General features: G+C 39.7%; 1 pseudogene; it reads left to right on the top strand.

Annotated features, from left to right (window-relative positions):
• The window catches only part of LOC120219643, a 46,546-nt pseudogene extending 40,792 nt beyond the window's left edge, over positions 1 to 5,754 (top strand).
• Positions 5,755 to 13,336: the final 7,582 nt, after the last annotated feature.

Genomic DNA, 13,336 nt, shown 5'->3' with positions numbered 1-13,336 from the left:
AACTCTAAAGAAAGGGAATTATTACCCTTATTTACCAATGCTTAATAAAGCTTCATTAAGGGTTTTGTACCAGAAGGACAGTGCCAGGCTATCAAACCCGGCTCATATTTGGGTTTCAGACGCAAAAATAATATCATTTGGCACGTTTCTTATATCTAAAAACATGATTGAATTTAATTATTTATACCTATTCTTAATTCTCTAAGAATGGATGAAATCAAACCACTATTAGAAGAGAGATTTTGCTGATAATTCTCAAAATACTAACTCCCATAATGCTTAGGGGCATGAAATAAACTTGGCACTTCTTTCTTCAGTTGAAAAAAAGACACATCAGTTCTGTACTTCACATGTGGCAGCATGTGAGCTGTACACTAAAACAGGACAATGTTAGAAGCCAAGAAATAAACAAAAATGGACTTACTCGTTAGATAAGTTGGTATCACAGATTTATGTTCCTTTAAGCCAGAGACCTTGTGGTCTCACACGGCATCAGCAGTCCGGTGTCTCACCTGATCTGGAACACTATCTGCCTGATCCTTGGCAGAATTCCAGAAGATTTTTTCCACAATTTGACCAAATGAGAAGTTCTGGGACACTATATACGTTAAGGAAGAGTATGAAAAGTCAACTCCTTCTCTTAACGAAATGGTTGCTTAACTAATACTCAACCACATTTTCAGTAAGAAAATGTAATAAATTATCAGTTCAAATCTATGTTTCTATTGCGTGAAGCTCTCATTTTTTCATTCTGCCAATCCTATTTCCTTCCTACATTCTTAAACAATGTGTTAAATATTGCTCATAAAAATACCATGTATGGTAAAACTAGAAAGTCAGTCCCTGGATATTAGTAGCGATTTTATAACAGAGTGAAGAACAAAGGAATACAGTGTATATTGTCCTGCATTTCCATGTATGCACAACTTAGAAAAACTCAAAATACAAAGTACAAGCTCACTACTGTTTTGATTGGCCTTCCTCATCTTTAGATTATTTCCTATTACTCAGCAACCAATACTTACTACAAATTACATAATACATAGCTTTTAAATAACTTCATAATATTTTTGCAAAATGATTACTTATATCTCATCAAAGTAATCCCCTCCACACTCTCACACAAAGCAGATACAAGAAAAGATCTGTTCGCTTATTTTTTAGCAAAGCTTTACCTTGAGGTTAGTGGCATGAAGAATATCCAAGAAGACTTCTTGCCTTAAATAAGTAGTAGTCATATAAAAATCTCTTAGACAATAAAAGGATTAGTTAACTAGTTATTTTGGAAAAAAAAATTCTTAAGAAAAATGCCATGGTTATGAAATACAAGAAAATATTCCAATTAATGCCAGCTTAATTAGCAATGTTACATAAACTTAAAACAATGAAGGAAATGTTACATAAACTTCCTAAGTACTTGTACTTACATGATTTTTACTTGGTAATATGACTTAACCTTTTTAACTATATAGAAAATGGTTTACTAACAGGTTCGCACATCTTTTACATAATTGCTATATTTATATACACATATGCATATATACACACACAGAAAGAAAATAAATTTACTACTTAAACTTTCAAAATTCTTTTTCCAACAAACATTAGATTTTGTTCACTAAGACAACAGTTCTCAAGTGCGGTCCCCAGAAGAGCAGCATCATTACGTTGAAAATATTTAGATGTGCACAACCTCAGACTCTCCTCTAAACCTACTGAATGAGAAGCCATGGAGATGAGCCCAGCAATCTGAAATTTATCAAGGCCTCCGGGGATTCCAATGAGATGTTAAGGTGGAGAAGCACTGTTCTAAAGAGATCCTTAGCTTAAGGGTTAGTTGCAATGAACGTATTTCTTCTGTTGCTCCAAAATAGAATAGAAAAAATATTTTAAGTATTTTTTAGAACAGAAAAGCAATTAAATAAGCAAGAAAACCTGAACGATGCAAGTGTGATAGACATCTCAGATCTCAATCTAACAACCGAGTCTCCTTTAAAAAGTAAAAGGAACATAATAAGAGCTAATGCCTTTGCAGTGCTTGCTATCTGGGTGCCAGACATGGCCCTAAACACTTTATTTACAATAAGATATTTAATTCTCAAAACAACTCATAAAGGTTAGTACTATTCTTCTGCTCATTTTACAGATAGGGAAACTAAGGCATGGAGAGGTTCATTATGACTGTCCAAAGCATGGACCTGGTAAGAGGAAAAGTGAGGCAAAGAGTAACATGTGGCAGAGCTGGGATGCTAATTCTATGTTTTTAATGTTTCTTTATTTTTGAGAGAGAGAGAGTGAGCGTGGGGAAGGGGCAGGGAGAGAGGATCTGAGGCGGGCTCTGCGCTGACAGCAGTCTAATATGGGGCTCAAACTCATGAACCGTGAGATCATGACCTGAGCCGAAGGCAGACCCTTAACCGACTGAGCCACCCAGGCACCTCTGAGATGCTAATTCTAATTGGGTATTTCCATAGTCCCTAATCTTAATCATGAGGAAATTTATTATAAGGAAATTTATTACAGAGTTATAATAAATTATTTTAAGTACTTAATTTTTATTATTCTTTTTTTTATTAATTTTTTTATTTATTTCTGAGAGAGAGATAGAGACAGCATGAGCAGGGGAGGGTCAGAATGAGAGAGAGACAGAATCCAAAGACAGGCTCCAGGCTCTGATCCAGCCATCAGCACAGAGCCTGATGCGGGGCTTGAACCCACGAACTGTGAGATCATGACCTGAACCGAAGTTGGACGTTTAACCGACTAAGCCACACAGGCACCCCATTTATTAGTCTATTAATAAACAAATAAATTGTTTATTTGTTTTTGAAAAGTAGTGCATAGGTATAAAAACACTGTCTGTGGAATGGAGACCTTTGGGCCTAATCAGACCAATCTACATGTTAGGATTTGGCCAACAAAGTAGTTTTCTTATTTGTTTATTTGTATTTTAATTTGAGGCATTAGATTGGGCTGCACTTCCTCAGTTTCTGATGTCTTACACTTGCAGCACAAAAATTCTGGTTCAAGTAAACAAAAGCCAAATCTGAACCATAAAGACAGTCACAGCCCCTCAATAAACTCTCAGGTCTTAGCCAGTTTACATACTCAAAATCCTGTGAATGAAGGGGGACCAGATAGATCCTCTTGAGGAAGGACTCTGAGATATTACTAAAAGTTTCTACTATTAGGGGTACTGGATGCGTCAGCTGGTTAAGCAGCTGACTCTTGATATCAGCTCAGGTCATGATCTCACGGTCATAAGATCGGGCCTCTGCATTGGGCTCCATACTGAGCTTGAAGCCTGCTTAAGATTCTTCCTTTCCCTCTCTCTCTGCCCTTCTCCTGCTTATGTGTGCATTCTCTCTCTCAAAACAAATTTCTTTTTTGTCTTACTGTTAATATTTCTCTCAGTCTTCCCCATAGGGACCTATGGCCTTTTACCAGCATAGCTAACTGTGCATTGAGGAAAAGGAAATAATCAGACCTTTTTGGGATTACTCACTGCCTCTGAACTAATTCCAAGAGACCCAAAATGTCACTCTGGCCGTGAGTTAGAACAGAGACTTAAAAGGTCAGGTGATCGATGGGGTTTTAACTCAGTTCTGTCTCGCAATGGGACCAGTGGGTCCCTGACCCCATCCTGTGGTTATTCCCCAGCTCCAGAATGCACAGTTGGAAGACACATTCAGCAGCTGGCACAATTTCCACATTGGTTCCCTGACATGTGGAATGAAGGCTACTACAGTGGAAAAGGCCAAGTTGAAGCTACTATGGCCTCCTCTATTCAGGAAAATAATAGAGCAAAAGCAATGTTCCATTCCTGGAGGTATCACAGGGATGAATGCCACCATCAAGGACTTGAAAAAAGAGTAAGAGTGGTGATTCCCACCATGTCCCCATTCGACTCGCCTATTTGGCCTGTGCAGAAGACAGATGGATCTTGGAGAAAGACAGTGGATTATCCTAAGTTTAACCAGGTGGTGACTCCAATTGCAGCTGCTGTACCAGATATGGTTTCATAGAGTGAGCAAATCAACCCGTCTTTGGGTACCTGGGATGCAGCTATTGATGTAAATGTCTTTTTCACTATCCCTGTCCATAAGGTCCACCAGAAGCACTTTGTTTTCAGTTGGCAAGGCCAGCAATACACCTTCACTGTACTACCTCATGGGTATATCAACTGTCTAGCCCTGTGTCATAATTGAGTTCACAGGGACCTTTATCACCCTTTCCTTCCATAAGACATCACACTGGTCCATTACATTGAGGCCATCATGCTGACTGGCCCTAGTAAGCAAGAAGTAGCAACTATTCTAGACTTACTGGTAAGACATTTGCTTATCAGAGGATAAGAAATAAATCCAACAAAAAATTGGGTCTTTTACCTCAATGAAATTTCTAGTGGTTCAGTGGTATAGGGCATATTGAGATATCCTTTCAAAGGTGAAGGATAACTTGTTGCATCTGGTCCCTCCTACAGCAAAAAAGTGCACAATGCCTAATGGGACTCAGGATTTTAGAGGCAACACATTCCTTATTTGGGAGTGTTACTCCAGTCCACTTACCAAGTGACCTGAAAGGCTGCTAGTTCTGAAGAGGACCCAGAACAAGAGAAGGCTTTGCAACATGTCCAGGCTGCTATAAAAGTTACTCCGTCACTTGGGTTGTATGATCCAACACATCCAGTGGAACTTGAACTGTCAGTGGCAGATAGGAATGCTGTTTGGAATCACTGGCAGAATTCACCTATAGGTGAATTTTAATGAAAGCCCCCCGTCCTTTGCAAGAGAAATACTCTCCTTTTGAAAAGTAGCTCTTGGCTTGCCAGGAGATTTAGTGGAGACCAAACACTTAAGCATGAGCACCCAGTCATCATGGAATGTAAACTACCCATCATGAATTAGATGGTATCTGACTTACCAAGCCATACAGTTGGATGCGCACTGCAGCACACCATCATCAAACAGAAGTAGTATATGCAAGTGGGCCCGTGCTCATGGAACTCACCACTGTTGCCATGTTCCTCACCATCCTGAAGCAGCTGGCTAATAAAATGATGGAATGCCCTTTTGAATACATGGTTATAGCACTAAGTGTCAATTCCTTGCAACTTTAGAGTAAGGTTCTCCAGGAGGCTGTATATACTTAGAATCAGCATCAAATATATGCTTATGTTTTTCCTATCACCAGGATTCCTGAGTCCAGGAATCAAGGGATGGAAATCACTATTACCCACAGCAACTCATTAGCAAAATTTCTACTTCGTTTTTGCAACCTTATGCTCTGCTGGCCTAGTAGCCTTAGTACCAGAGTGAGGAATGCTTATACCAAAAAACAAAGTATTGATTCAATTGAACTGGAAGCTAAGACTGCCACCGTGGCATTTGGACTCTTCATGCCTTTAAATTAACAAGCAAAGAAGGAAATTAGTGTGTCAGCTGAAGTGACTGATCCTGGCTACCAAGGGGAAACTGGACTGATACTCGACAATGGAGAGAAGGAAGAGTATACCTGGAATACAGGAGATTCCTTAGGGCATCTCTTCGTATTACCATGGCCGTATGTTAAAGTCAATGGAAAACTAAAATAACTCAATCCAGACAGGACTACTAACATCCCACATCATTAAGGAATGAATGTTTGTGTAATTCCACTGGTAAAGAACCACAATCAACTGAGGTGCTTGCTGAAGGCAAAAGTAATACAGAATAGGTAGTAGAAGAAGGTAATTACAGATGTAGTAGAAGGTAATTACAGATGCCAGCTATGACCACATAACAGAGACAAGAACTGTAATTGTTATGAGAATTCCTTCTTACTTTGTTATACATTTTGTGTATGTGAATAGCAAATATCTTTGTTTTCCTACCCTGTTCCTTTATAACATAAGATGCATTGACTTATTACCCTGGTATTTAAATATTATTAATTTAAAAATTTTTAATGTTTATTTTTGAGAGAGAGAGAGAGAGACAAAGTGTGATTGGGCGAGGTGCAGAGAGAGAGGGAGAATCCAAAGCAGCATCCAGGCTCCGAGCTGTCAGCACAGATGTGGGGCTCGAACCCACTAGCCGTGAGATCACTACCTGAGCCAAAGTCAGATGCTTAACCGACTGCACCACCAGGTGCCCCTAAATATTAAGTTTATATCATAGTATTTAAGCTACAGGATATCAGAGCAAGAGTAAACATCACTTACTAACTTTTTTTTCTGGTGAATGGGTTAGTGCATTTAAAATGGTAGGTAGTATAGTTGTATCATGTTAGGTCACATGCCTTGTTATTGTCTATATTTGGAAATTAAGTATGTTTAAAGAGATGTGTATGGGTGTCATGTTGACAAGGAATGGACTTGTGATGGTTAATTTTATGTGTTAACTTGACTCGGCCACGGGAATGCCCAGATATTTGGATAAACATTCTGGGTGTGTCTATGAGGGTGTTTCTGGATGAGATTAATTTTCGAGTTGACAGACAGAGTAAAGCAGACCCTTTCTCAATGTGGTTGGTCCTCATCCAGTCAGCTGGATGACTGGATAGAAAAAAAAAAAAAAAAGTAAGGTAAGGGGGAGTTTTCTTTGTCCACTTCTCTGAGCTGGGATATCCGTCTTCTGCTGCAGTCAGACTTGGACTTGAACTAGACTACACCATCAGCTCCTCTGGGTCTCTAGTTTGCCAGCTGCAGATTGTGGGACTTCTCAGTCTTCGTAAGCATGTGAGCCAATTCCATATATTTATTTTTTTTCTCTGGAGAACCCTAATAAAGATCATATCTGAGATTTAGCCATCATCCAGGTTGTATCGTATATCAGTACTTTTTCCTTTTTGTCACTGTATGATGTTTCATTCTGGGAATATAATACATTTAGTTTTAAATCTATTCTACTATTGATGCACATTTTGAGATCTCTGCATTTGGGGGTATGAATACAGCTGCTAGAAACATTGTATATGACCTTTGGTAGACATTTGTACTTAGGTTTCTTAACTATATGCCTAAAAGTTAAATAGCTGAATCACAAAGTACTTGTATGTCTGGTTTTATTAGATACTTACAAATGGCTTTCCAAAGTGGTTGAAACAGTTTGTGAGAGTTCCAGTTGCTCCACACTCTCACTAACACTTGGTTTTGTCAGTCTTTTTAATTTTAACCATTCAGGGCAGGCAAATTATGAAGTAAGTAAAAGTATATTTTTGATGCCCCTGCCTATGTTCAATTAAGCAACTCTGCTGTATGTCTTCCATTTCCCTTATCTCTAGGGCTTTCCATGGCCTTTATGAAGCTACTAGATATACCCTAATTTCTACTTAAGATGTTAGTTAATAAAAATAAAATGATAAATTAGAAGCTAGCAAGCATCATTAATGTAAAGATGCTGTTTCTTTTTTCATTTTTTAATGTTTATTTATTTTAAAGAGAGAGAGAGAGGGGTGCCTGGGTGGCTTAGTCGGTTGAGCGTCTGACTTTCGCTTGGGTCATGATCTCGCGGTTCGTGGGTTCGAGCCCCGTGTCGGGCTCTCTGCTGACTGCCAGCTCAGAGCCTGCCTGTTTCAGAGTCTGTGACTCCCTCTCTCTCTGACCCTCCCCTGCTCACGCTGTCTCTCTCTCTCTCCTAGAAATAAATGAGAGAGAGAGAGAGAATATGAGTAGAGAAGGGCAGAGAGAGAGGGAGACAGAATCCAAAGCAGCTCAAGGGTCAGAGCCTAACATGGGGCTGGAACTCACAAACTGCAAGATCTTGACCTGAACTGAGGTCGGTCACTCAACCAACTGAGCCATCTAGTTGCCCTTAAATATGCTGCTTTAAAAATGTAACTAGGGGTGCCTGGGTGGCTCAGTTGGTTAAGCGTTCGACTTTGGCTCAGGTCATGATCTCCCAGTTCATGGGTTCGAGCCCCATGTCAGGCTCTGTGCTGACAGCTAGCTCAGAGCCCGGAGCCCACTTCAGATTCTGTGTCTCCCTCTCTCTCTGACCCTCCCCTGCTCATGCTGTCTCTTTCTCTCAGAAATAAATAAAACATTAAGAAAAATTAAAAAAATAAAAATGTAACTAGTTGCCCACATTAATATGTCAGTCAATTTCACATAACATTCTGTTTTGAAGGCCATTTTGAAGAAAAAGAAATCAAAAATTAAAAAAACAGGACATTTGCTAAGTAGTCATTAGTGCTATTTACTAACTTTTTCTTTCCTTCCAAAAATATTCTAAGGTTGCATTTTTCTGCTCATTTGAAGTTGGTTGTTTCTACATGGCTCACACTAACCAATGAACCGTGACTCCAAGTGAGATGTTCCACTTCCAGCAGCAAATTGAAGAACCAGCGTGCAAGTTGCTGTGTGCACTTCCCAATGCCTTCTTGGCACTTTTATGTAAGATTGGGTCAAGATGGAGTCTTTACCAGCACGAGCCCTTGAGAGACTGTGACGAGCAGAGGTGTTCTAATAACTTGCACTGGACACACGGGGTAAGAAAGGAACAAACAGGGGCACCTGGGTGGCTCAGTCGTTGAGCCCTGACTGGTTCTGATCATGATCTCTTGGTTTGTGAGTTCCAGCTCCTGGTCTGCTCTGTGCTGACAGCGCAGAGCCTGGAGCCTGCTTCAGATTCTGTGTCTCCTTCTCTCTCTACCCCTCCCCCACTCTAGCACTCTCACGTGTGTGTGTGTGTGTGTATGTTTCTGTGTGTGTGTACACACACGCATGCTCACGTGCACTCTCTCTGTCTCTCAAAAATAAATATTAAAAAAAAGAAAGGAACAAGCATGATTTTTCTTATAAGACACCAAGACTTTGGGGTTGTTTGTCACCAGAGCATAACCTAGCCTACCCAGACTGGCAGTCTGTCCATGTAAACCTCACTCCAATGACTCAATCTACTTATGCTATACATAAAGTTCCCTCTTTAGATGCCATCTATAGTCTCCAGTTTGCAGCAGTTCCTGGTGATTCCTCCTCGCTTATTTATATCCATACGAGGCTCTAGGAATTTTATTTTTAATAGACTTTATTTTCCAGAGCAGTTTTAGGGTCACAGTAACGTTCGTGAGAATGTTGAAATATGAAATGTTCAATATATGAAAATGAGTATATTTTAATAAAGAAAGTATTTTTTTTTTACAAATAGTTTATTGTCAAATTAGTTTCCACATAACACCCAGTGCTCATCCCCACAAGTGCCCTCCTCCATGCCCACCCCCCCTCTCCCCCACATCCATCAGTCCTCAGTTTTTGTCAGCATTCAAGAGTCTCTCATGGTTTGCCTCTCTCCCTTTCCCCCACCATTTCCCCCCTTCTTCTCCCGATTGGTCCTCTGTTAAGTTCCTCCTAGTCCTCCTATACGTGCACACATATGATATTTGTCCTTCTCTGCCTGACTTATTTCGCTCACAAGGATACAAGAGATCTGTATGATGAAAACTATAGAAAACTTATGAAGGAAATTGAAGAAGACACAAAGAAATGGAAAAACATTCCATGCTCATGGATAGGAAGAATAAATATAGTTAAGATGTCATTACTACCTAAAGCACTCTACACATTCAATGCAATTCCCATCAAAATTGCACCAGCATACTTCTCAAAACTAGAACAAACTATCCAAAAATTTGTATGGAACCACAAAAGACCTCGAATAGCCAAAGTAATCCTGAAAAATAAAACCAAAACGGGAGGGATCACCATCCCAGACTTTAGCCTCTACTACAAAGCTGTCATCATCAAGACAGTATGGTATTGCCACAAAAACAGACACATAGACCAATGGAACAGAATTGAGAACTCAGAAGTGGACCCAAAAGTATACAGCCAACTGATCTTTGACAAAGCAGGAAAGAATATCCAATGGAAAGAAAGTATTTTTTAATAAAGAAAGCTATAAGCTAGTACTAACCCCTTGTAAGTCCTGTTTTAGTCATTTAAAAAAATTTTTTTTATGTCTTTATTTTATTTTTAGAGACAGAGACAAAGAGCGAGCGGGGGGTTGGGGGTGGGCAGAGAGAGAGGGAGACACAGAATCTGAAGCAGGCTCCAGGCTCTGAGTTGTCAGCACAGAGCCCGACATGGGGCTTGAACCCATGGACTGTGAGATCATGACCTGAGCCGAAGTTGGACGCTTAACTGACTGAGCCACCGAGGCGCCCCTGTTTTAGTCAGTTTTATGGTGAAGAAGGCAAAAGGCAACTAGCAGCAATAAATTTATAAATCTAGTAAGTATTTTGTCATTTTAATTATTCTCCATGTCATCCCTCATCTCCCTATCCTTGCATAAACAAGTCTCTAACATTGTTTATTTTCTAAATCTCTTTTATCTTTAACAAAACAGAAATACTATTCAGTGACTGTTAGCTAAGACAAGTTAGCACAAATGTTCTTGAAACTTTCAAGAAAAACGTGGTTTCAGCATTTTTTCCAAGATAAATTTTTCCATGCCTTGGATTGTAAAACAGTTACTATAATAATTGAATGAGGCTTTATCTAGTAAAATATTAATGGAAACATTTTCAGAGGATCTGGAATTCCATATGAATTCCACATGGCAGAGACATCATATATATCATCTCAGGTAGAAAACAAAGGAGTATCTTTTTAGCTATTGCCAACCATTAATAATTCACACGAAGAAACTTATTTTAACTGTTACATTGATGTTTGAACATTCTGTCTTATGTTCTTGACACTATAATCTTGACACTATAATTGTGCACCTTTTTCACAATTTTACCACTTCCATTTCTGGCAAGGTTGCAAAGTAGATAGTGTGAAAACCGAAAGTGCTGATGAAAGTATAATTAAAATCTACTGACACGCAAAGCCAAGCTTCTAGAAAAGTTAGAGACTGGGGCTAAAGGGAAAAATTTGAAAATCCTGCATATCACACAGAGGCTGACACAGGTTCTTTGGCTTCTAAGAGGTGCCAATCCCCTTAAGAAGGGGATCTGATTTCTCAATCACAGCAGGGCAGTGGTGGGACCTTGGGATTGAGCAATGGGTGTCTTGTACTCTATCACAGATCTCCAATAAGGTGGGAACCCTCAAAGGGAGACACTCAGGGCCAAATCTAGGAACTGTAAGAAAATTTAACAGACAACTATTACACTGCCTAATTACAGAACATGTATTTAGAACTTGCTATTTTTTATTTCTTTTTCAAGCTTACATAGCGATTTCAATACTTACACAGAGATGTTGGCAGGGAAAATTTATTCACTGAGAATTCATAAATCAAAATGTGTACTCATCATTTTGGGGTTTATATTCAAAATACACACATGACTTGGGAAACACCAAACTGGAAGAATAACACATGGTCCTCCATTGCTTACATCACTGGGATACCAGTAAAAGCAAGAGCAAACCTGTCAGGGTGACACCCCCGCAGACAAGCTGTCCTCCGAGCCACCAGGGCTTCCCAGCTCTGATTCTAAACTTGAGAGTATGTGAAGTAACCTGCCACTATTTTCTCCCATTTCTGATCTCCTGTGTTAACACATAAAGAAACTAAATGTCACACAGATGAAAGAAGACACAGGGCATAGTGGTTTAAGGGTGTCGCCTCTGGAGACATGTTCAAATAACGGTTTTGTCAGTGACTTTGCACAAGGTATCTAACCTCAGTCTTCTCATCTTAAAAGGGGAATTATATTTTTTTAAATATTCATTTATTTATTGACAGACAGAGAGAGAGAGAGAAGGGTGAACATGGGGGAAGGAGAGGAGGAGAGAGAGAGAGAGAGAGAGAGAGAGATTGAGAAAGAGGATCCCAAGTAGGCTCTACTCTGTCAGCACAGAGCAGAAATTAAGAGTTGGATGCTTAACCAACTGAGCCACCCAGCTACTGCTAAAAGAGGTATTATCATAATTTCTATCTAACAGGTTTGTTATAAGAATTAAATGAGTTAATACATGGAAAGTAGGGGACGCCTGGGTGGCTCAGTTGGTTGAGCGTCCGGCTTCAGCTCAGGTCATGATCTCACAGTTTGTGAGTTGAAGCCCTGCATCAGGCTCTGAGCCTAGAGCCTGCTTCGGATCCTGTGTCTCATTCTCTCTCTGCACCTCCTTTGCTTGCACTCTGTCTCTCTCTCTCTCTCTCTAAAAATAAAAAAAAAAGAGAAAAATATATATGTGGAAAGTAGTCAGGACCTGAGCTGTGCCTAGAAGGTAAGGAGCACCAAAAAGGACAGCTGCTTTTATCATCATTAATAACACCACAGTCATTGCTGCTATAGGTTACTGGTTACATTATCCCAACTATTCCAAGACTGAGATATTCCTTCTCTAAATTGACGTAGATGCATATTCTTCTGGCCTAGAATTAAATCTTGAGGTAAACCTAGAAACTATACATAACAAAATTCTATGCCTTCACATGACTGGCTCCTTTGTTGAGAAGCAACAGAACTAAGAACTGAAAGAAAATTGGATGGACCACCATAAAGCTAGCTAATTACAGAATATGTGTTTAGAACCTGCTATTTATTTTTTGTTTCTTTTAAAAGTTATACTTGTATATAGATTTCCAGTGCAAATCATTTGCCTTATAAATGTGTTATATTAATATACACACATTTTGGTTCCATAGAATCCAGAAAATGTTCCATGGAAAAATCCTCTAAGATATACACATGGTTGAGTACATTGAAGACAGGGTTTACCTCAAGAGTGGATGCATCGTGGTCTTCACAGACTCAGCACCATCCCCTGCCCCCACCACACACACCAGTGGCCCCTGACGACCAGCCTACTCGGGAAACTGGGAGAACACGGTTAGGACAGCAGGCTGCCTCACCAGGCTTCTGCTGGGGATTTTGAGACTCATGATCTCTACAGCTCCTGTGTCAGCTAATTCCACCTGTTCTGCTTCCCCTCGCCTAGGAGCTCTTGTGTCTCTCTCTTTCCAACTCCTTTCATTCCAATTACATCAGAGGGAAGAAATTCTTCAGCACCCAAAACCCTTACTATTAACTCCTGATGAATTTCAGCTTTGTCTCTAAAAAAATAAGATTAGGTGATACCTGTCCCATGATGTGGTACATAAGTGCAAAATGATAAATTTGCACTTATTTTATATCAATCATCCTTTTCCAGTTTCACACTATAATTCTGTATTTGCTTATTTTACACTTGGGACATAGTACTATGCTCTACATCTTTGAGTCTCCTTAAATTTTTTAAATGTTTCATTTATTTTTGAGAGAGAGATAGAGATATCATGAGCCGGGGAGGGTCAGAGAGAGAAGGAGACACAGAATCTGAAGCAGACTCCAGGCTCTGAGCTAGCTGTCAGGACAGAGCCCGACGCGGGGCTCGAACCCACGAACCATGAGATCATGACCT

Source organism: Hyaena hyaena, unplaced genomic scaffold (genome assembly GCF_003009895.1).
Source record: "Hyaena hyaena isolate Hyena2069 unplaced genomic scaffold, ASM300989v1 scaffold_636, whole genome shotgun sequence".
Taxonomy (NCBI): Eukaryota; Metazoa; Chordata; class Mammalia; order Carnivora; family Hyaenidae; genus Hyaena; species Hyaena hyaena.
Note: the sequence above shows the minus strand (reverse complement) of the source record. Positions and strands in the feature narration are given on the sequence as shown.